This window comes from Sinohyriopsis cumingii, chromosome 10, assembly GCF_028554795.1.
Source record: "Sinohyriopsis cumingii isolate HCF-2022 chromosome 10, ASM2855479v2, whole genome shotgun sequence".
NCBI lineage: Eukaryota > Metazoa > Mollusca > Bivalvia > Unionida > Unionidae > Sinohyriopsis > Sinohyriopsis cumingii.
In genome coordinates this window covers 6,836,596-6,862,515 of record NC_142970.1, presented here as the reverse complement: position 1 = coordinate 6,862,515, position 25,920 = coordinate 6,836,596, and positions in this window count along the sequence as shown.

Genomic DNA, 25,920 nt, shown 5'->3' with positions numbered 1-25,920 from the left:
AGGGAACCTGGACTTACTTTCAGAAGAGGTGCATTGGGATTTTGTGGATTTTCTTACCTCGCAAGAATTTGTTCCGGAACCTTCGCCACCTTCTCCTTCATTACCGCTCGTGGAGAATTTTAGACAGAGACAGAAAGAAGAATTGGAGAAATTTATACAACAGGAAAAGGAAGCGGAACAAGCTTTTCTCCTACAGCAACAGCAGCAAGAAGAAGAGGCAAGAAACAAAAAACAACAAGAAGAAGCAGCAGCAAAGAATCAAGGGTGTGAAAGTCAAACGGTCTCGGTACTGTTAGACATTTTAGCAGAGTTAAGAAGTCTGAAACAAATGTATCAGACTTCTTTATTACGACCGAAGAGAATACGACCTTCCCGAGCTAAACAGTCCAACTCTGTGACTAAGCCTACCGTACCACCCTTAGTGATTTCAACCAAATCATCATCATCATCAACATTACGCAGTCCAGAAGTAGGCCTTCGCCGTGGCAAAGGCTTAAGGCAGTTAAAGTTGATTGTTTAAACTCACCCATACACCAAAAAGGCCCTTTTCAGGGCCACCCATGACTCTCGAAAAGAGATAGTCTTTCAATTGCCAACATCCATTCAAACTCAAAATTTTTTTTTTTTTTACCCCTATAGTACGTGTCTGTGTATGAGTGCGTAAGTGCAGGTTCTTATTTTAAAATCAAAACCTAACGACACTTACCTTTTATACCTAATTTTCTCTTTTATAAATATTTACAATCCAATTCACAATTCACAACAGAGCACTTTAAAATGTTCATAGACTTCTTCTGTCTCTTTGTTTGCTCTCTTTGTTTTTTGAATTTCTTCACAGTCACAGTCTTTTCCTCCTCTTCGTCCTCACTTTCTTCCCTTCTTCATTTCTTCTCCTGTTTCTTTTTCTTCACCTGTCTACTTTCTTCCTCTTCTTCTTCCTCTCCAGAATCCCTCTCTTCTTCTTGCTCCTCTTGTTTCTTAGGGCAATCTGGAGATCAATGTACTTTTTCTTGGCAATAATAACAGGTATCTTGACTTTTGTCTCTTCTAGCCCCAGTTTTCCTTTTTCGACTGTCTGGACACTCTGAAGACCAATGCCCTTTCTTCTGACAGATGTAGCAAGTATCTTGACTATTATCTCGAAAGGAAGGAGAGTAGTCCGACGGCTGGTCTGAAGAAAATTTTCTAATGACCCCTCGCAAAGCTCTGATGAAAAGTTCGATCTGGGTAGTCTCTTCCATCGTTCTGCTCGGTTTGAGAGTGAAATGAATAGTGAAAGGACAAGACACATACCCTTTATATACGCTGGTCTTCCAAGACTATAAATTAGACCATGGTGTTTAAATTTTAGTCATTTGACTTTTTGCTATCAAGATGAAACGATCCAATTCATTGAGAAGAAAGAAGAAGAAAGCAAGAGGCAGAAGCATGATCTATCGCCTCGTACAAGAGCTGAAGTCTTGGCACAAATTCATGCTAGTGATTTTGAAGAGGACATGAGTGAACCAGAATCCAAAACCCACAGAGTCTGCACCTAGTCCAAGTTCACTAGTCAGTCCTGAAAAATGCTATTCCATTCGAGAGACGGAAAAGCGTCCCTCTAGAAAATTTAGAACCACGGCTTACATATACACGGTGAAGTTTAAAGATTTCAAGTCCGAAGTACCGTTAAAGAAAGCAGAAGGGTTCATCACCGAGATGTGGGATTCTTTGTCCACCACAGTCAAGCGTCAATGTCAACCCAAAGAAGACGATCGCTTGAGACTTTCTATACAACACGACGGCTTGAAATCCCCTGTTTGGATCGAGTTTAGCAGCCCTGCAAAATTTACCGCTTCCAAAGTCATGGACAAGATTCAACACGTGAAACAATCCAATGACCAGTTTGACATCACCGATGGAAAAGCCACACTGGACATGACCCACGTCTCTCCTTCTCAAGGGACCGGACAACGCAGAAAGACCTTATTGGTCAACAACCTTCGCATCACCAAAAACAGCCTCGTTCAAATTAACAATTTTCATGACCACATGTGTTTAGCCAGGGCTATCGTGGTGGGACAAACCTATGCCAACAAGAACGACACGGTAGAATGGAAAAGAGACTGGGAGAACATTCGAAGATCGAACCGAGCCAAACAACGAAATGAAGCAGAACTTCTGTTACAACAAGCAGGCCTGTCCAATGTCACACCCTGTGGCATTCCTGAGATGCAAACATTGCAAAATGCCCTAGCTCCACGCTACACCTTGAAAGAGTACCCTCAAGAAGTGCATGGGCCTCTGTTGTTTCGAGGCCTAGATTTTAAAGATGGAAAATACATTCACCTTTATTATCACGGTGACCATTTCGATACCATTACCAGTATCACTGCATTCCTGGGATACGGTTATTACTGTGAGAAATGTGACTATGGTTATAACTTCGAGAGCAACACAAACATTGTGGATCGAAATGCTCAGGATGTTTGGCGTCTCCACCCTGTCTGAGCGAAGGACAAGAAAGAGTGCATTGTCCTGCTTGTCTGCGCACGTTTGTGAGTTCTACCTGTTGCCAACAACATTTGAAAACACAAGGTTCACAGAAGAAATGCGCTTGTCAACTGCTGAGATTGTGCCCCACGTGTGGACAAGGCCTATGTACCAATACTGCCAAGGCACACACATGTCGAGGAAAGAAGAAATGTCACATTTGTCACCATATCGTGGACTTGGAACATCAATGCTACATGCAAAAATACCAACCCCAACAAGAGAAAGATGACGGTCACAAGAAGAAGAAAGGCAATTTCATCTTTTTCGATTTCGAATGCATGCAAGAGACTGGCACTCACATTCCTAATTTCTGGGTGGCTCATCGAGCGTGCGAGAAGTGCATTCAAGAACCTATCTTTAGTCATTACCCTCAATGCAGCAAGATTATTGGAGGACGTGAAAAAAATCTTTCGATGACCGAACACGATGGCCGATTTTGCCAAATGGGTCTTAGACCCCATTGACAAGACATGGAGTAAAGAGGACATCGAACGTTACGGAGATTGTCATCGTCATGCCACGGTGATGGCTCACAATTTCTCCGGATACGATGGACAGTTTCTTTTGAGGTACTATGTGGAACATGGCACCGAACATCCTAAAGTCAATTTGAACGGAGCCAAAATCGTTTTCATGCAAATGGGACAAGTGCAGTTTAAAGATTCGATGAGTTACTTAGCCATGCCTTTGAGTTGAATGCCTAAAACGTTTGGAATGACAGAAATGGCTAAAGGGTACTTTCCACACTTTTTCAATACGGAAGTCAATCAACATGCTGTTCTACCCCATTCGCCTGAGGCCCACTATTACGACCCCGACAACAAGCGTACCGAACAACGAGAAGCTTTCTATGCTTGGTACCAGGCTCACGCCTCGGACCCTTTTGACTTTCAGGAAGAAATGCTAAAGTATTGTCGTTCCGACGTGGACCTTTTACGCCGTTGCTGTGGAAAATTTCGAAAACAGTTCATGGAACACGGAGGGGTCGATCCTTTGAAAGAAGCTTGTACCATTGCCAAAGCGTGTTCCTTAGTGTACCTGCAAAGATTCATGCCTGAACATACCGTGGCTGTCATCAGTCCTCAAACGACCAACTATGTCAAACGTCAATATTCGGTCAAAGCCCTACGTTGGTTACATTGCTTGTGCGACAAGGAAGACAGATCCATTCAGCATGCCCGCAACGGAGGAGGCGAAAAGACCATCGGAATGCATTCGGTCGATGGCTGGGACTTAGAAAACCCCAATATCGTGTACGAGTTTAACGGTTGCTTATTTCACGGATGTCCCGTCTGTTACCCTGACCGTGGCACTAAAAATCAGTTTTTACATCGAACCATGGAAGACTTATACCAGGGCACTTGTCAGCGACGTTTGAAGTTAGAATAGCAAAGATACCAAGTGGCGGAAATGTGGGAACACGAATACGATCACCGTATGAAAAAAGATCCCGAGTTTAAACGTGTCGTGGAAAGTTACCAGTTGATGGACCCTCTGAACCCAAGGGACAGTTTGTAAGGAGGACGGACCAATGCCACCTGTTTGCTGTACCAAGCCGACGAAGAGAAAGGAGAAGAAATCAAATACTTGAAGGTGTGTTAGCTGTATCCTTACGTGTGCAAATGTTGTCACTTTCCTGCAGGACACCCGCAATTGTTAACGGAACACATCGACCTGAACCGCATTCGACAATACGAAGGTTTGATCAAGTACAGAGTCTTGCCTCCCACTGACTTGTACCATCCTGTGTTACCTCACCATTGTCAAGGCAAACTGATGTTTCCCTTGTGCCGTGCATGTGCCGAAACGTGCAACCAAGGTCAACCTTGTCATCACACCCAGGAAGAACGCTCCTTGACGGGAATCTGGGTCAGCGTAGAATTGTTTAAAGCTATGGACATGGAATACCAACTGTTAGAAGTATACGAAATTTGTCACTTTCCCAAGACACAACAATACCACAAGGGTAACCCCACTCAGAAAGGCATTTTCGCAGACTACGTGGATGCCTTTTTGAAACTGAAGCAAGAAGCCAGTGGATATCCGTCCTGGTGTCTAACTCCCGAAGACCAAATTAAATTCAAAGAGAAGTACTTTGCACAAGAAGGTATCTCTTTGGATCACATCAAGAAAAACGAAGGCAGGCGATCGTTTGCCAAAGTGATGTTAAATTGCTTGTGGGGTAAAATGGCAAAACGACCGTGTTAACCCAAGACGGAATATTTGACAGAACCTTCCCGCTACATCCAAATGATTCACGACAAAACTAAATTCATGAAACACGTGGTCGTCGTTCGCGAGGATTTGATCTTAGTGAATTACAAAGAAGATTTGGACTTTGTACAAGCCGACCCCTTGGGAAATGTCATCAGTGCGGATTACGTGACAGCCCATGCTCTCTTAGAATTGTACGAAGCTTTAGAACTGTTAGGGGATCGCGTCCTGTACTTTGACACGGACAGTTGCATCTACATCCATCGACCGGGTCAGCAACACCCTAACATCGAAGGAGACCGTTTAGGAGCCTGGACAGACGAGCACCCAGACGACAAAATTCTAAGTTTCGCAAGTGGCGGTCCTAAAAATTACGGCTACGAATACCGGGACAAGCAAGGAGAAGTGCACACGGAGTGCAAAGTGAAAGGATTAACTCTGAATTATCGTACCAGTCGAGTGGTCAAATTTGACGTATTGAAAGAATCCTTGCAGTCTGGAAAAGATGAACACTTTAAAGTGACCACCTATCAACCAAACAAGATTGTACGTTTACCCACTCACCACATCGTCAGTCGACTCTTGGAAAAAGTCTATCAAATCGTGTACCAGAAGCGAGTGCGGCTTCCCAACCACTTTACTTTGTCGTATGGACATGTTGGTATAAAACATTGGTTGCAAGTGAATAGCCACCCACCAGAAGCATGACTTCGCCACAGCAAGAATCGAGTGAGAAACACAATGAGAACTTCAAGCTCAAACCCTACCATTTTCCGGTCTTCTTGTCTGACTATTGTGATTGTGCCAGTCGATTGGACACGTTTCAAAAATGGCCCCCGGATAGGAAAGGATTACCTACTTCGCATGTTTCAGCTAGAACAGGATTTGTATACTTGGGACCTGAGACTGGATTGGGATACGAAGTACAGTGTTTCAGTTGTGGCCTGAAATTACGAATGGATCTATGTATCTATAAAGATTCAGCTATTCTGGAACATACTCGATGGTCTCCGCACTGCCCTCACCTTTCTTTGGCCTTTCCACCCATTACACTATGGTAAAATTATGACGGCACCTTAGAGACGGTACCTTCCAAAACAAGACATAAGAAATTAACGATATACAAGATTGAGACTTCATTGCGACTAGTATAAAAAGGAACCCTAGGCAAGATCGATAGTTCATTGTGACTACCAAGACCAAACCAACAAGATGAATCCTTTGAAAGAGACAACATTTCTGTTTAGGAATTGTAAAAAAGTTTTACCTTCCGCTAGTGTGACTAATATTGGATGGATAAGACACATGCATTGCGACGGAAAATGTTCGGAAGGAAACTGCAAGTGTCCATGCGGTTACCATTGTAATTGCGTAACGGAGTTTGCAGACGAGTGCGATTGTGAACCTTGCGATGGGAGCGATGCTGTACGCTGTGACCTTAGAGATGCCGTAAAGCATCATGGGAACTTTGTTCTCACTAGCCCTATCATGGAAAGTGATGCTGTGCGTTTCAAACCTGATGGATGCAAAATCGATGTCCCTGGTCATCGTGGACACTTTATTGGGTTTCATGGTCAATGCGGATGTCAACGTTCACGTCTACCACCCTACGGATGTCATCCAGCCCTGAGCAAACTCCTGTCCATGTCACCCTTCCCTCATCGAAACGAACCTGTGAAAGACAAATATTCGTTTCCTGTGCGTTTGTCTGAATACTGTGACTTTGAAAATCGTCTTCAATCGTTCAAAGGAAAATGACCTAGGTATCTGGGAGGACCGACCCCCGAAGAATTAGCCAGAGCCGGATTTTTCTACTTGGTCGAAGGGGATAAAGTTAAGTGCTTCAGTTGCGGTGTGTCACTTCACCACTGGGAACCACAAGATTCGGCCTATCTAGAACATGCTCGTTGGTCACCGAATTGTCATTACTTACCCTTAGTGGGACCGAGACATTGAAGTAACTTACCATGTCGTTGAAGAAGAAGAAACCAGATTGGCTAGGAGTCAAATGTTGGACATCACCGAGAGCAGTATTTAAACTCCATTTCAAAAATGATATTGAATCAATGCCTAAAGAACAACAAGAGAAGATTTACAAGGAAGTTTGGCAGGGACTTGCTAGAGTGAAATCTCGATGGGTAACTGTAGAACTTTTGTGCCGAGAAATTCACAAGAGGAAAGTGAAAAACTCAACCAATGTGTTAGATTTCTCTGGGTCAATTGTACATTCATCCTATTATATCACTCTAGACCGTTTACATCAAAAGATTTGAATGAGATTCTTGGACGTCACCCTGAATGGCAGTGGTCAGAAATTACTTACCATGTGGATTACTTTTGCTCTAGGAGAAGATTGTAAATTCTAACTGACCTATTCATGGATGGTTTGCTAGAGAACATTTGTTCTTTGCCTGTGGAGTTGAGAGAAAGGATTTACCGAGAACCGGTCCAAATTCAAGTGAAACGCAAACCCAAAGTTATTCATCCGTTTTTAAATTATGCTCTTTTCCAAAGTATAATAAGACTGATTATGAGTGGATATTACATCAGTCACAAAGGTAAACGAGGCTATTGGCCACCACTCAGTGATTCCAAAAACAGTGTATATACTTATGGATACTTTACAAGAGAACATTTTGGGCTTGCCTGTGGAGTTGAGAGAACGCATTTACCGAGAACTGGTCAAAATACAAGTGAAACGTAAAGAACAATCGCATCCGTTACGTTACCAGATGTTTAACCACTGGTACCTGAACGGTATAAAAGAACTGATTCGTCAGAAATTGTTTCAGTGGTCAGACATTGTTCAACACTTTGAGGTCGCAAACGATCGACATGTTCATGTTTTTCGTTACTTCGAGATAGACCTACTGCAACGAATTGAGGAAGAAAAGTTGAAGAATTACAAACATCTTTTATGCAACATCTGTTTAGAGAAAGAGGAAACTTCTGAACGAACTGTAGAACGAACTTTGGAGTGTAGGTTAGCACATGGAGTATTTAGATTCCCTACTGGAAAACGAATATCTCTAGGCAGAAAGTACATTTATAACATCCGAAAAAAGAGTATAAAAAAGGCTGCCATGCCAAAGCTTTTATCAAATGTGATTGAACAGATTCCGTAGAAGGAACTAAATGACCATATTCAAACCATGGATCATTACCATCAATTATTACAAGAACTGTTTCCGTTCAATTTGGGTCGACAAGTGGTGTGTGTCTTAGTGACTTGTTTTCTGGGATTTCGTTTACCAGCCGATTCCTTGTGGACTCTTTACGAACAGTACTTAACACCCAAATGTTCTTAAATGGTCACGAAAGTCTCCTTTTCATCAAAGCCTTGAATTCTCATCTGGATACTTCTCGACCTCTACAGGAAAAAAATATTCGTCTACGTTTAGCTACCGAAGACGTGTATGACGATGTGTGTGTAGCTTGTGACTTACACCCCCATTGGACAGATGTACGTGCCTGGAAAAAAGGGGGATTTGAGGCTTGGACCCAAGAAGTGGCCCAGTATACACGAGAGTTGTTCAAGGAAAAAAGTTACTTTTCAACCAGTGTTAGTGACAGTGCCAGAAGAACCCGTCACTCAGGACAGGACTGTCGTGGACATTCCTGAAAGACCCTTTCGGAAGGACACTTGTGTGACCTTACCCCCTTTAGAACTGGTCAGAACATTACCCAAAACATGTTGTACAGAAACTTGTTTCTATTCCACGTTGATCATTTTGATGTGCCTTTTATCGTTGTACTTAAGCCTTTGGCTTTTATGTATTTTTGTCTTTCGTGTTCATGTTTAAAACATTCAATAAACGTGTCCTGAAAAAAGTATATAAACTCTTGTCCTGTCTGTTTTCCTGTCTCAAGTGACATTCCTAACACTATGGCTACCTCTGCTGTCTCTGCTCCCTCTTCCTCTACTGTCAAAGTCATCGACGAACACTTAGATCTTGCCAGTTGGGAGACTTTGTATCTTCGCCATCCTTTTAACATGCTCATTGCTGGACCTAGCGGTTCAGGCAAAACCGAATTCGTCAAACGTTTGATCGAACATAAACATCATTTGATCGATCGGCCACCTCAACGCATCGTGTGGTGTTACAAAGAGTGGCAATAGGCGTACAGCCTCTTGCGAGAAAGTCAAGGCGATTCCATCGTGTTTGTGGAAGATATTCCTAAAGAAGACGACGGCATCGTCTCTGACTCCCGTCAAACCCATTTGGTCGTTTTCGATGACATGTTAGGAGAGGACGAAGAAGAAATTAAACTTTGGTTCACGCGCAAAGGGCATCATCGTAATGCCAGTGTCGTTTACATCACTCAAAATTTGTTTCAACAAAGTAAAGCCCATCGCACCATCAGTCTCAATGCGCATTACGTGGTCTTGTTTAAAAGCCCTCGAGATAAATCGCAAGTGCAAGTCTTAGCCAAACAGTTAGGAACGCCTTGGCTGACTCAGGCGTACGACAGTGTCATTCAAACTCCACACGCCTATTTACTCTCGATTTGAAACCTACTACCACCGATGATTTGCGATTTCGTATCCAATTGTTTCACCACTGGTGCCAAGACGGAGGGCCTGTCCTGTACACGTTTCCGTCCTCGACTTAACCCCTATAAAAAATCTATAAAAACCTCAGACACTTTTCGTCTGCCTCATACAGTATGAATAAGACGTCCCTTCAATCGCATCTTCCCGTAAAATTGATTCGTGCCTTGTATGGCATCATTCGAGAAAAAAATCCACAAATACGGGCTCGTGTCTTAGAAGCTAGTCTCAAAGAAGTCTTACGATGGTTCACGGTGACAGCACGTCAATTACTGCAAGGGATCATTCAGATTCCTCATCAAACCAAACGCTTTTTTGATCGAAACAAAGTCGCTTTGACCCAACTGGCTGATCCCCCCATCGACACTCAAACCAAAAAACAAATCATTTTGAAACCTGGAGGGAGCGGTACACTAGGAGGTGTCATCATCCGCTCTCTCTTAAGATGGGATCCTAATGCTCCCAAAGTTCTCCCCAAGAAAAAATTCAAACGAAGCTCCAAGAAGAAGAAAAAGAGCCACGGTGTCAAGACCAGGTCGCCAAGGAGACCCGTGTCCCCAGGAACGTCTCCAGTGGCGGGACCATCCTCTTACCGGTCACCACCCCTGGAAAAGAAAAGCCTTCAGAAAAAGAAACAGAGAAAAAGTCCCCAGAAAAAGAAAAGCCCACAGAAAACTAGTCGCAAGAGAGGCACTTCGGCCAGGACGCAACCTTACCCTCACAAACCACGACTTGCAAGGATGGTGACCGCGTCTCCGGTAGCCTCAGGTTCATTCACTTCTCCGTTGATGACACCAAGAACTGAGAAGTACTTGGAGACGTTGATCACACCAAGAACTTCTCCGTTGATGACCCCAAGAACTTCTCAGTGGCAGGACCCTCCAATTTAGCGGCAGTGGCCGCTGCTCACAAAGTACCTTCTCCCAAAATCAAAGTCCAAGAGAGATCGGGTATGTTACAGAGTTTACTGGATTTGTCCAAGCAAGAAATGGTCCGTTGTGTACCCCTGCACGACGTGTCATGCCTGTCCTCAAGTTGATACGACGTAAAGACAATCAGTGGCAACGCGTTCCAGTATAAAAAGGGCCTGCGACAAAGTAGGGGTATCAGTGAACTTCCAAAACATGTCATCTCAAAGAAGTGCACACCGTCACAATCGTCAAAAAAGAAAGAGACAAAGGCAGACTCGTCATCTGACAAAACGCTTAGCCAAACATCGACGTTACCCTAAGAAAAGACACAGTCGTTCAAAGAAAAAGAGGAGTCAACAAAGGGGAGGATTCCTTTGCGATTTTGGAAAAAACATTGTCACCTTTATGACAAAGTGATAGTCCCCAAAAAAAGATAAAAGGGGGTGTGTTAAGTCATCGACGTTAGTGTATGTTTGGTGAATGTCCCGGAACCCACAAGCAAAGATGTCACCCTCCAGAAAACATTCCTCTTCTAAACCCCAAGGAAAGAAAAGGAAAGGACTGCCTCCACGTTTAGTCAAGCATGGGGACATGTTATCTGTCCTGTCCAAAGCTTCTCCACCCCTGCGAAGAAAACTCATTCAAACAGCCTCCAAAGAGGTAAACGATACCGTGTGCGAATGTTGTTTGAACGTCTTGAAAGGCACGATCCCTTTGTCCAAACACCAGAAACAATGCTTAGGCAAACATCGTCACGTTCTTCGCCAAATGGTTCAAAAGAAAATCCGCATCGGACAAAAGAAGATGTTGGTCCAACATGGAGGAATTTTACCCCTCTTGCTAGGACCATTACTGAAAGGAGTCTTGGATGTTGGGAGGACTGATGGGAGCAAGATAAAAAGGCCCTCTGGAGTCCCAAGATCTCAGAAGTGACCCCTGACATCCCATGGAAGGACGAAAACTAGCTTTAGTGCCTTACAAACGATGGATGTAATACCATCGTTGGCAAGAACAACGCACCCCGCATTTACCTCCCAATCCCAATTTGAGTGAGATGTCCCAGTTACAACACGAACTGCAGTCCTTGATGGATCGCCAAGATTTGTCCGGAACAGAAAAATCGCAAAACTACAGTCAACTCTTGCAACGACTGCAACTCTTTCACCAGAAAGCTTTAGAGGAAACAGCTCTTCCCACTCTGAAAGATTTTAAGACCTTGATGAAAAGTCCATCCACCACACTACCACCACTACTACTACCATCCCCAGGGGTCACCAGAGACGCCACCCGACGAAGGTCTGAGGAAGAAGAGATACGAGAAGTGTTTCAAACACCGTCACCAGCTCCCATGTCTAGTAAGATTTCAGCATCCTTGTTGACCCCGTCCCCCACACCCCAACGAGAAGAAATGAAAGCTTGGGTTAAAAAGATGATGTCCACTCCTCCTTCGACATAAATGAAAAAGAAAGAAGGGAAACCAGAAGTGAAAAAAGAAAAGAAGACCAAAGCCATTCCATTGCCACCTCCACCACTACCTTCGTCTTCTACTTCCGTAGCCCATTGGACACGTAAATCCGTTTCCAAACCACCCTTTCGTCCCACCCAAAGTAGCATCCACGAAGAGTGGGTGCCTTATTAAGAAACAAAATTGGAGAAGGTGTTAGCCAGCATTTACTACGATCCATCCCATCCTGCAGGTTACGCAGGGGTTCACAAATTTTATCGTGCTGCCAAAACTCGACTGAAAAGTCTCCGTTTACCTCAAGCGCAACGATGGTTACAAGAACAAGCTACTAACACTTTACACAAGCCCATTCGACGCAAGAAGTGACAATCATGCCCTTTCACACAGACGCAACTACGGCGACCACTCCTTCACCCAGTTCTCTGCGAGATTTACAAAAACAACCCTTGTGGGTGTGGTGTGGAGAACGTGTGCCTAAAACACAAATCGTCTTTTTCTGCCAAATCTTCGTGGTGTATTGTGTCATCGGGGCAGCCATTGCCAATCTGAGTTTGCAACAAGGAGACAAACAATTGTGGACCATTTTATCAAGCAGTTGCATCGGTTACCTGCTTCCTAATCCCTCCCGGAAATTCTCTTCCAACGGGAACAACGGGAATCTTGTGTCCAGTGCCAGTGTCAGTCACCACTCCAATAACAACAACAACCCCATTTTGAGCTGAGACACTCCTCTGACTTCCAGCAACCCCTCGGACAGCCACAGAACTCTGGAGTTATGAGTCACCATAACCAATTTTACTTAACCTTACCCGGTGACAGTTCCATGGAGGTGTTTCCCAACAACACGTTGTTACACGGCCAAATTTCCTCAGGCCATCCAATTAGGCACCTGGCACAAAAAAATCAAAAGTGGACCACCTATCACTTGTTCATTCCCCCAGGCTATTATTTTAGTGGTCAACATTTGGTGAGCACCATAGCCTCCAGGTTTAATGTCGTGTTTCTGAAAGCTTTGGAGAGTGTCAAAAAAAGTGTCACCCTGGAATACCATAAAGTAGCTCGTGGCTTCCTGATGAAATTTCCTGAGGGGGGTAAAATTATGTCCGTTTTAAATTGTTTGTTGGGTGGAGACATGGAGATGAGGATGGTCATGCTCAAGAACCCGGTAGAACTGAACCAAGAACTGAATTTGATCTTTGTGTACTCCGATGTGGTGGAGTATAACGTGGTGGGAAACACCTTCGTACCGTTACTGCGTGTCATTCCTTTCAAAGTGGATTCTGCCACGAACGCTGACGAGGAAGGTGGAAGCACTTGTCACGTTCACGGCGAATTTGTACATCCTCACTATTTGCCTGTCAGCAAGTCTTATTTGGACAAGGTCAACAATGCTATAAAAGAAGATCTGGGACAAAATATTCCATTCACCAAAGGAAAAGTCACGGTGAGACTCCATTTTCGAAAACGGTTCTCTAACGACTTGTAAGTCATGTATCCAGTGTACCGAGGCGTTGCTCGACAGCGAGGACACGGTTTAGGAGATATGCTAAAATCGGCTTTTCGTTCAGTGGCTCCCGTGTTGAAACCGGTGGTGACACGCGGATTGCAAGCTTTGAAAGATGCCGTACTGACACAAGGCAAAGAATTTCTCCAAAATGTCATCATCGACAAACAACAACCTAAAGAAGCCTTCTTGAGGGCAGGCAAAAATGTCTTGTTGCAAACGGGCAAAGACCTTTTGTGCCGACGAGAAACACCTATAAATGCCCTGAATGCTACCAAGTCAGGCATTCCTACTTCATTGACACCTCAGCAAGGAGAAGGCAGAAAGAGACGAAGAAGAAAACACACTTTCACCAGACTTCACACTTCTAAAGCTAGAAAGACAAAGAAAAGAAGAACTCTTCGAGACTTAGACGTTTTCGATTATTAAATTATTGAGAAACAAAAAAATGATGCACCGAGAGTCTTGCGCCTGTTCCAAATCGAAACTGGATCTGTTTGCCATGCCACCCACCATGATGACGATGCAAGAATGCCAATGGGTGGAATTTCATCCCGTCTCCTCTTTGACGGATTCAGCTCCCATCGAGTTTGAAATCAAAGGACAACCCGAACCCGATCTGAATAGCAGTTAGCTGTATCTGAAAGTGAAAGTGAGCGAACCACCCAAAGCTAACCTAGCCGATGATGATGTAGTAGCTCCCGTCAACAATTTCATGCATTCCTTGTTTAGCGAAGTGGACTTGTACTTGAATAACAAACTGGTCAGCAGCAGCATGGATACTTACCCTTACCAAGCGTACCTGGAAAATCTCTTGACGTACGGAAAAGAAGCCAAGAACAATCATCTGCATGTTTGCGTGGTATGGAAACCTGACAAAGCGACTAAGTTCAACAGCATTACAGTTGCTGGGGATGATCAAAATACAACGGGATTTGTAGAACGACGAAAGAATATTGCACTAAGTCGTAGTTTAGAACTGATGGATCGTTTGCATTTGGACATGTGGCTGCAAGAGAAGTATTTGCTGAACGGAGTGGATGTCCGCATGAGACTGAATCATAGCAGTACCGCTTTCCATTTGTTGGCCCATGCTAACGAGTACAAAACCATCATCCAAGAAGCCAGGCTCTACGTGCGACGCGTGGAAGTGTTACCCAAAGTGGGAAACGACATCAGTCAAACGTTGAGCAGAACGACCGCCAAGTATCCGATACGACGCGTGGAAGTAAAAACGTTCACCATTCCTGCTGGACAGCGATCCATGATCGAAGATCATCTGTTCCAAGGTCAGTTACCCAAGCGTTCGATCCTTGGTATCGTCAAGAATTCAGCCTTCAACGGAGTCCACAACGAAAATCCTTTCCTGTTTCATCATTACAACGTAGCCATGATCGAAGTCAGTCGCGATGGCAAGACCGTTTGAGCCTAAGTTTGGTGACAGGAATTACTTGAGGTCGTACTTGTCCCTCTACGAAGCCACCGGACAGTTAGGAACCAACACCAGTCACTGCATATCGTAAGAGGATTATACAGGAGGCTACGGTTTGTGGGCGATTGATTTCACTCTAGACCAAGGCAGGGACGAGGGACATTTCCACCCTATAAAATCCGGCCAGATTCGTGTGGAACTTCAGTTTACTAATCCTCTACCTGACACAGTGAACGTCCTATTGTATGCAGAATTTGACAATACCCTAGAAATCAACAGTTTAAGAGAAGTCATTCTAGATTATTAGAAGCTATGGAAGACTGTTATCCCTCTTTACCTGGTGGAGAAACTTTTGGACATGGAATGTGAGGAGACCGTGGAAGAAGAATTCCAAGACAAAGACGAAGAAGTTATCATGATGAAGTCAAGATGGCCAGAACAAGAAGCCCATTTAGTCTCCTGTTTTGCTACATTCCTGGCAGATAAAATGAAAGAATTGATCAAGGAAGAGTGCTATGGATGTTACAATGATCATCTCAGTCAAATTCAACACGACAAATGTCTGATGTTGAGTCAAGAAGAAAAGTTGGACAAATATCTGGACAAAGCTTGGGGTCTCATCGAGATAGAATTCGTGTTGAATGAGTGGTATAAAAGCTTGGATAAACATTCTTTTCCTTCATTAACGTTTCTGGACTGCCGTCGCATCGAATCTCTCTTTGACCAGAGTAAGAAGTCGGAGCTAAACGCTTTTTACTTGTCAGACATTTTTAAACAAAAAGTCAGGATCGAATTGATCACTTATCATTACCTGTGAAGAAAAAAAACCACACAAAACATGGATACCTGGGAACTTTATTACCTTTTGAACCACAGTTCGTATACTGCTTCTTGGAATCCTGTCGTATGTGCTAAAGATGAACTCTCTCATCGCAAACCTCAAGACCATCAAGCTTATGTGATCAACACGGACGACATTCATCTCCCAGGGACCCACTGGGTAGCCGTCTACTTTCCTCAAGAAGGATGTGTGGAATATTTCGATTCGTATGGATTGCCTCCTTTGGAAGACGATATCATTGACTTTATGAAAAGAAATGCTCAGACTACCCGATTCAATAATGTGAAATTACAAGGCACAGATTCCTTGGTGTTTGGACAATATTGTGTGTATTTTCTGCATCATCGCACCCGGGGATATTCCTTAGAACATTTAGTGACTCATTGTGATCCTCGTTCTTCTTCTTATGAAACGATGTGAAAGTAGATCGATGGTTCTGTGACCATTATGCTTATCTTTAGTCTCAAGCTAGGAAACGTAGTGTCCATCAATGGCCTAATGACTTCCAACAGTGGAAATCACAATTTCATCCACAACGATGTCAGCCTTGTCCAAAATAACGTGTTAGTTAAAAAAATGTTTGTGATTTGAAAAAAATGTTTGATGTTATATTGAATGGTTATTGTTGAAAAAATTTGCCACTTGTTAGTGTTAAGTGATTTTGAATAAAAAATGTTGTTTTAAAGAAAAAAGTTGCCTTTGTCTTTTGTTTAGCTATAGGTATCCTGATTCATGCTCTTTGACTTCTCTCTATCCCTCCCATGACACTCATTGAACGTTCCGACTCGAAAACCGTGGAGGGATATTTTCCTTCACGTCCGCGCTTTGACTTTAAGAACCGGGGAAGTTTCCAGTCTAACCATCCATTGTCAGCTCATCCTCCTACGAAGATGTGCTCCAGACTAGCTAAGCTAAACGAAGCCTACGTGAATTTGCATAGGGTCAGACACAGTCTGATACCGAAGCCAGAAGAAATAGAGAATGTGAGAATGTTAAAAGTCACTGAAGACCTGATAGAAGAGTTCTTCAGAGAAGAAATTAACAGGGAGAAAGAAGAATGGACAGAGAAGTACAGACTTCAGAAACAACAGAGAGAGAGCAGCAACAGTAACAACAGCAGCAGCCACAGCAACCTGAACCTGACAGAGGCTTTGTCGACTGTCGTATCGATACCAAAGAGTTCTTCTTCTCTTTCCGAAGAAGCAGACCTTATCCTGGGAGAAAGCCCATCGTCAGAGGAGGCCGCAATCTTAGAACCTAAAAGATTGTCATAGCTTCAAGGTAACATAAAAAACAGCCCTTTTCAGGGCTACCCAAGCCTCTAGAAAAGAAATAATTATGAATTTGCCAATGTGTAAATGTAGAGTAATGTAAATATGAACAGTCACTCTTTTCTGGTGTGATTGTACAAGTTTATTTGTGTGTGTGTGTGTGTGTGTGTGTGTGTGTGTGTGTGTGATTGTAAGCGCTAACGTACGTTTGTATGGATAGTAGATTATATTAATGTTTTTTTTTTGCTGTTTGACGTGCGTGGATAATATATTTTGGGTTTGATTTGACTGCTTTGCGTATGTGGATAGTATATTATTTATTTAAGTGATTAATGAGAATTTTTAAATTAGTAATGGGTAGTAAAAAAGTGAGTGTTTCTTTTAGGTCCGCGTGTTTTAGACCATAATGTAGGTAAAATAAGTTTTGGGTTTAGGGGATGTTTTCCTTCACGTCCGCGCTTTTCGTATAAATAAGAAACTGATCGTCAGTCGGGCAAGGAGTAATCAATTAGGTGCCTGTGGCATCATAAACCAGTGGTACATGCTCAATGCGAAGCGCACGCCACTATAATTCAACTTAACAACAACAAAACAAGTCGGGCTACCCATCGTTGACTCGTTAACAACAAGACAATGAGTACAAGGATTGTAAAACTTCTAGAACTCCAGATGCACCCGGAATATGTCAGGCGTATAGTGAATGAGCTGGCTGCGGAGGCCAATGTTGAAGAAGGGAGAATAAAAGAGGAAGAGGAGCGAAAAAGGAAAAAAGAAGAGGAGGAAAAGAAAATAGGAGAGAGGATGGCCTACAATATTCCAGAGACAGAGGATTGGGGTGCTGAAGCCAATCATCCTCCCTCTGCGATCCCAGTCAAAAGAGTAAACTGGGAGAAAGATTGGAGATTTAGATGTGTCTGCGGTGCCAGACCGGGGAGGTGTAACCGTTAACCAGGTGCCCTGGAGTTTAAAAAAACAGCCCTTTTCAGGGCTAGCCCAACCTCTAGAAAAGAAATAGTAATCGATTTGCCAATGTGTGTATGTAGAGTAGAGTAAATATAAACACTGACTCTTTTTTTCCTAGTGTGAGTGTATGTGTTTGTGTTTGTAAGCGCTCACGTCCGTTTGTGTGGATAGTAGATTATGGATATGTTTTTGCTGCTTGTCGTGTGTGTGGATAGTATAGTTTGGGTTTGATTTGACTGATTTGAGTGTGTGTGTGTGTGTGTGTGTGTGTGTGTGTGTGTGTGGATAGTAGATTATGGTTATGTATTTGTCTAGTCATTACTGTGTGAATAGTAGATAATATGAGAAGAGAAAAGCAGCGGATGTTTTCCTTCACGTCCGCGCGTTTTAAGTGATGATCTAGGTAATTAAGTTTTAGGTCTTAGGGGATGTTTTCCTTCACGTCCACGCTTTTTATATAAGAACCCACAACGTTCGTCGTTCGCACCATTCTACAAAGAATAAAAAAGAAGATGGCTTCGAACCACTTTGACAAAATGAAAAAATTGCAAGACGTTTTGGACAATTTAGGAATAATGGAGCAAATGCTAGTAAGACTGGACGAGGATCGCTATTCTTATAGTCCACATAGAATAAAGATGGAGATCAAGAACTTAAGAAAACTAAAGGAAATCATCAGTGATTTGTTGAAAGAAATAAAGGAGGAGAAGGAGGATGAAGAGAAAAGGATAAGAATGAGAGCTTGGAATGAAAAAAATTGAAAAGGAAGAAGAAAATGAGAAGAGGAAGAAAGAAGAGGAGGAGAAGCAGAAAGAGGAGAAAAAGAAGAAAAAGGAGGAAGAAAAAAGAAAAGAAGAGAAAAAGTGTAGGAGAGAAAATAAGAAGCTGGTGGAAGAATAGAAGAAATTAGAAGAAGAAGAAGAAAACCAAAGGCCCTTTGCAGGGCCCCTTCACATGCCTCGAACAGACCTTGACTTTCATTGCCTACCCCTTTTTTAAAAATAGAGACCCCTCCCTGTTTAAATTTCCCATGTTAAATTTCCATAGACCCATAAGGTCGGGACCTTATTAAAATAGGGTCCCGACCCTGTTCCATTTTCCCTTTGTCCCTATAATGCCTATCATGTTTGTCCAGTTTGTCCAGTTAAAGGGACAATGGAAAAACTAATGTTCTTTTCCCATGTTAAATTCCCCTTTGCCCCTATAAGGCCTGTGCTGTATAGGAAAAATTCTCAGGGACTATGGAAAACTAATGTTATTTGCCTAATGTTAATTTACATAGTCCCTATATGCAATTTTCACTTTTTTCCATAGTACTTGCCTAGTCCCTGAATCGCCCCTATTCACTACTCATGTGTGCTATGTGTGTGATTCTATAGTGTTTGTATGCTATATAGTTTCTTTCTGGGGATAGCCATCTATTTCAAAGTTTGCCCAGTTGTCTTATGGCCTGTGATTTATTTTTTGCATTATTCTGATTTTTTTTTTAATTTTGTCGAAAAGCGGTGTGATAACTTTTTTTAAAGTAAAATAAAACCTAGTGCTATATGTGTGTGTTGATCTGTGTCGTTCTTCGCTTAAGTGCGTTATATATGTTAGGTCTGCTGAATTCGAGTTGGGGTCCATGCTCTCTTTATTTCCTGTATTTCTCCCGGCTCGAGTTGGGCCGCCTTATTTATTTTTAGTACAAATGCCAAAGGAGTCCCAAATTTGTTTATTTTACACAAAATGGAAAATTATACAGTGAGAGGATAAATAGAGGGATAGTTAAAAATTAGCAATAGATTTGTCATTAAATTGGTATCTCATTTAATAGAAATGTTTCCAGAATTTGGCGAAAAAAGAGGCAAAAAATAGAGAGAGAGAGAGAGAGAGAGAGAGAGAAGAAAAAAAGACACGAAAGGCTGGGGGATGGGAGGGGAGCAGGGGCTATGTCCCTTTTGGGTAACTATCCTCTTGGGGACAGTATCATAGCCCCTACCCCTCCCCTTCTTCCTACCTATCTCTAACCCAGTTTGTTTATAGATATAGAATATTTAGTTTTCAAAAAGCAAAGTTTAAAATATTTAATGATTGAGATGTATTTAAGTACTAGTTTATCATTTGAGGGAAGTTACCCGATTTTATTTCCCTGTAACTATTATCTGTCCACAGGCTTTCATGGTCTCTATAATATATTCAGTTATTGCATAAAAAGATTTTTTGTCAAAATTGCCATCTAAATAAAGTATATTTTGGCGTTTATATTTCTCCCTTTTGCATATTTCACTTATTAATTTTATTATATGGAATTTCCTAACTTCACACTGTACCATGGTGCGTTTTTTACTAAATATTGCATTTTTACACAGTGGACATTTCGGCGATGCTCTGACCATGTGCCGTCGCATTACAACCTCTCCCGTCACCCATGCATCATGCATGTATTTGAAGCAGAAGCTTTGTATTTTAAGTGATCCTAGTTTGATCCAGTGGCCCCACGCTCTTTCCCAATTTACTTATAAATTTTCCTGTTCTACTTTGTTTTTGTATTTAGCAGTAATTGTATCCCTTAACCAGTTTTTCATCTGATTCCCACAAATCCTTATTATCCCTGTAATTTTGTAATAGTTCCTTTATATTCCTAAGTTTTCTCGTTACTTCCAGTTTTTAACTAATTTATTGTTCTGGTAGATGTCTTTCCTATTTCTCATAAAAAACCCAAACCAATATATATATATATATATATATATATATATATATATATATATATATATATATATATCCCCTCCCATTGTGATTTTGGTTCTGCCTTTATTTTTTTAAAAATCTATTTAGAATATTTGCATATTTAGTTATTATAGAGTTTGGTATTGCAAACAATCCCCCTCCCCTTTCCCTAGGTTTGTAAAGTGTTTCTTTTTTTATATAATGTGTTTTAAAGTCCCATATATAATTTACTTTTGGATTATCGATTTTATCTAGTTTTTTTATTTTCAATATCAATGGAATTTAGAATGAAGTTTATATTTGCATACATATATGTTTTGGCCACTTGGGCCCGTTCCAAGAGGCAGAGTGGCGTGAGCGCCCAGATATTCACATTTTCGGTTATTTTTTTTCCTCATTTCCTTGCAGTTTTCTTCTTCTTCTCCTTTTCCAAAGTACTTCACTAGCGCTTTAACTCTTTCCTTAATAAGATGTGCGGGTAAACCATAGTGCTTGCCTCGCCAGTTTCCTATTTTAAGAATTTCTGTTTTCCCATGGTTGATTTTCGACCCTGAGGCCTTGCCAAATTCTTCAAATTTCTTTTCTAAATATTTGAAGGAATCTTGGTCTTTTATAAAGTTCGTGCAATCATCAGCGTGTTGAAGCATTTTTATTTCCTCTTTTATGTTTGGAACCTTAATACCTTCTATCTTTTTATTCAGTCTAATTTTCCTGCTTAGAATTTCTATTGCTGTTACGTATAATAGCATCGATAGTGGGCATCCCTGCCTCACCGATCTTTTAATGTCGAATTGTCCAGTGTTCGCTCCATTGGCCTGTACTCTTGACGTTATTTACTGTACAGGATTTTGGTCCAATTTTGAAAATTGTTTCCAAAACCGATTTTTTTTTTTTGTACTTTTTGTATGTAGTTGTGTTCCAATCTATCGAAAGCTTTAACCTAGTCAAAAAGTACCATAGCACCTTTAACCCACTATCATTAATGTATTCTATTATTGTTCTAATGCTTAATATGTTGTTTTGTATGTCTCTTCCTTTAGCCCCGCATGTTTGGTTAAATGTTTGTTTGCATTTAGGGCATATTCTATCCACCTCACATCCTTTGTTCCACGATTTAAGTCTTAATCGCATTACGTAGAAAAAGATGGGTACTTTTTTCGCTTCTTCTTTGGGTATTAAAAGAATCCTCACACCGGATTGTATGGGTCCAAAGCCCCATATGGTCGCCAATTTGTAAGTTTTCACTTTTGTTTTTAATTTCGTTTCAACTTTGTTGATTAGTTCTTTTGTGTCGATCTCCAGTGGAAGACCTGATACGAACACCTCTGTCATCTTTTCGTCGATCTCTCTGGTGAAGGGTGGAGTTGTCTCTACTTGGGCGATCAGTCCTTTCACTTCAGCAGCAGAGAGACTGAGCCCACCAACTATTCCGTCCAACAAAACACTCTATCGAGAACACTTTTGATAGAGGATCTTATTTCACAAAACAAACCCTCTATTCAGAAAACTATGATAAATAACCCTTCTCTGCTGACTAGAAGAGTTATTTCATGAAAAATAACTAACTATAAAAATACTTCTTGACTCCGGGGTCTACTAGACGAAACATTCGGTGGCTCAGTCTCTCTGCTGCTAGAAACGTAAACATTTTTAATACAAAGTATTCTAAAAATCCTAGGAATTTTGTGAATTAAAAAATTATAAAATCAATAATAATGGCAAATATCGGAGAAGCACATTCTGCTAGACTAGCTCGAGAACGACTAGAAGCAATAAAAAAAATTTCTTCCTGTGCGAGACAGTGTAAGACAAAAATTACAAGCACGGCAGCAAGAACAAGTTGAATTTGCAACAGGTGCAGAAGAATTATTTAAACCCGTTACAACAGCTACCGAGAAAGCTGCGGTGGTCACTGAAAGAGCTTTACTAGGAGATCCAGGTGATATAACAAAACCGGGTATTCTTCCAGTGTTAAAACAAACCGCCGAACAGACTGAAAAGATTGCTAGGAGAACTAAACAAACAAAAAAGATTTTACGAGAGCTTCCAACTGATATAGCTGCAGCTCAACCTCCACCCACCGTTGTAGCTCAACCTCCACCCACCGCTAAAGAAGGTACTGAAGTCGCCAAAGCTGCTGCATCCAAAGCAGCAAAGGAAATTGTTGAACTGACTGCAAAATTTGATCCGGGTTTTATTAAACTCCTTAAAAACACACCAGAAGAAAAATTACCTGAAATGATATTAGCTGGTTTATATAGCAAAAAAAAAAGTTTTAGACAAGAAATATGAGTCCACGACTGATGACAATTTTGTTAAATGGGCGTATCGTATATACTACGACAAAAGTGGTCAAATCTAACGATCCAACATACGCAAAACTTATAAAGGCAATAAAGAAACTTGACGAAAGTAGACAACAAGGGCTTCCACCTCCCTATTCACCGCCATTGGAGGATCGTCCAGATGAAAAAGATGATGATATTCTCAAAGATCTTGGCTTATATGGAGCTACATGTAGTGGTCTTGGTGGTCACATTACTTGTCCTGATAATATCATCAATGATGTATCACGGCTAGAAGTTCTCTTAGGAGGAAGGCGTGTCGGAAATAACTCACCAGAAATAACTAATGAAGCGGCTGATATCTGTCAGCGATTATTTCAAGGCGGCATCATGGATACTCACATCTATCGAGAACTTATTGATGAACTCGTGGACAGCGATTAGAGAAATAACTAATTAAATGAAATGATAGTACACAATTCTCATCGTAGACCAGTCATGGTCAGGGTGGTAAATTCACGAGTACCCGTATACAGGATGACTTATGGAAACGGATTAGGCGATGTTGTTCAGGGTTTATTTGCGAGAATGGCACCTAAAGCAATACCGATCGCAAAACAATTATCAATGAAAGCCATTGATGTTATTAAAGATAAAGCTACTGGCGCTGTTGGTAGCGCTGCCGGTAAAGCATTCATGGCAATCAAGGACAGACTAGCACGACTGATACGTAGAAAACCTCCGCCGGTAAAATTAGCAGCCAACGCAGACATGCCAGCAAATGTTAGTAAAGTAATAAATGAAGCCGCAAATCAAAAACTAGCAGCGCTGATAAATCCTGAACAAATAAACACAAGTTTGGTGGTGGGAAGTGGTCTTCATTTTAGACGATAACTTCTATAAAAAAATGTTTAAACGGGAATCCGACCCAGCATTCGACATAGACGAGCCGGTTCTTAAAAATGAATCAGTACGTGATTATCAGTATTACTCTTATGACGCACGAGAACCAAATAAACGAGGACGAACTGAACTTCAGGTTCAGGATACAAGTAGATATTTCCTGCCCGCTGAAGCATTTATTGAAGTAGAAGGTGAAATTAAACAATTAGATAACACAGACTACGGGGATGCGTTTAAAATCGGTTTTGTCAATAACGGAATTATGGCCTTGTTTAGTAGCGCCATATATATGATTGATGGAAAAAATATCGAATCGATTCATAATGATGTTGATGTTGCTACAACAATAATTGGTCTAGCGAGATATTCTGATGATTATACAAGATCAGCTGGTCCATCAATGATGTTTGCCAAGGACACTTCCAATCATCCTAACAGTGATCAGTACAATATTAGACGACCAAGAAACTTTGCCAACAACAATGACGCTGATGTGTGGCCGGTGGTTCATGGTGGTAATGCAAATTTTAATTTAGGTTTTCATAAGCGTAAATTAATGTTGAGCGGAGATAGTAGAAAATTTTCTTGTGCGATTCCGCTGTCGCATATCTTTGGATTTTGCCGAGATGTCAGAAAGGTAATTTTCGGAGCAAAACATACAGTCGTGCTTATTAGAAAAAACGACGATAATGATGCGCTATGGCGAGAAGCTGGTGATGCTGGTAAAGTATTAATAACAAAACTATCACTGTGGATGCCGCTAATGACTCCTGCAATTACTGAAGAACAGCGAGTGCTTTCTTTTATGGATCAAGGTGGTAAAGTGTTGTTATCGTGGCTTACAACAACCACAGATAGTATTCAAAGTAACATCAATGGTTTATTTACATGGCATATAGCATCACAGCAGGGTGTTTCCGCGCCGCGACCTATTTTTATTGCTCTTCAAAATACTGCACGAGTAAACTCACAAACACATTCGCATATGATATTTGATCAACTTGGTATCACTGACGTTTCTCTGAGAATAAAGGGACATCAAGAACCATCTGAGAACATAATGCTAAATTTTGCTAACAACCATGTTGCACGTGCATATCAACGATTGACGAAATATCTAGCGCGTGATCTAAATATCGACACTGGTTTGCAAATATCACAGTTGGATTTTATATCTCATTATCCAATCTATTACTTCTCGCTGGAGCATCTTGATTTAACCAGACAGTCTGTCGTTGACATTCACTTTCGGGCTACCGTGAATAGAGACGTAGGAGCTATAGCTAATTACAGAGCAATCGCGGTCATACTTTCCGATAAAGCAATGTTGCTTGAAGGTGCTGGTGGACGAATGATACTCGTTGATGCACCAGTAGAAAACTTGTAGTTTTCCGAAGATACGTAACAATTAGATCAATCTCGTATTAAATAAAATGTCATACAGTCATGTTAATGTTGCTCTGACTCCTGGTCAGGTGAAGAAATTGAAATCAAAACAGGCAAATGCCACAGGGACATCTATAACACTTAAACATGAACAACTTAGTGGTGGTCAAAATAAGTTATCGGTTACTCAAACACAACTTAATCAAATTTCCAAGGCTAAATCGAAACGGAGAGGGGTTCGATTGGATTTTAGTGCCGCAGCTGTCCATGATATGATTAAATCCGGTGGAATATTTCCACTTATCCCAATATTACTCGGTTCACTCGCCGCAGCGGCGCCGGCGTTAGCAGCAAAAGCTGCAGGAGCCGTAGCACTTGGAGCACTTGGAGCCGCGGGTAAAAAAATAGTGGAGAAAGCAACTGGGGTAAAATATAAGAAACAAGGAGGAAATATACTCTTGCCACTCATGGGAATGAATCGTGCACTAACTGGTAAATTAAACTCAACAGGAAGAGAATTCTCAGCAGCTTTAGCTCCTGCGATACGAAAAGTAATGTCCATGCCTGAAGTATTGTCAGCATTGAAACGATCAGCTCCAACAGGATCCGGATATAGAAAAAAAACAGGCCGAGGTCTCAGACTTCCAGGAACTCCGCCATCATGGTACCCAAAAAGGTTTTGAAAACACAAGGTGCTTCTGTTTCACTTCCAGCGTCCAACTTTGATTTACTTGATGCCGCTAAACGATTACGCGTAAAACATTTCAGAGGTGTCTTTATGCGAGATCAATTACCGAAACAGCCACGCAATCTAGAAACAGGAATTATTAATCTTGATAACAGCGATGGTCCAGGAACTCACTGGGTTGCTTACGCGATCGATCCACGTGGAATTATCTATTTCGATTCGTACGGGCTAGCACCGCCAATTGAATTCCTTCGATATGTA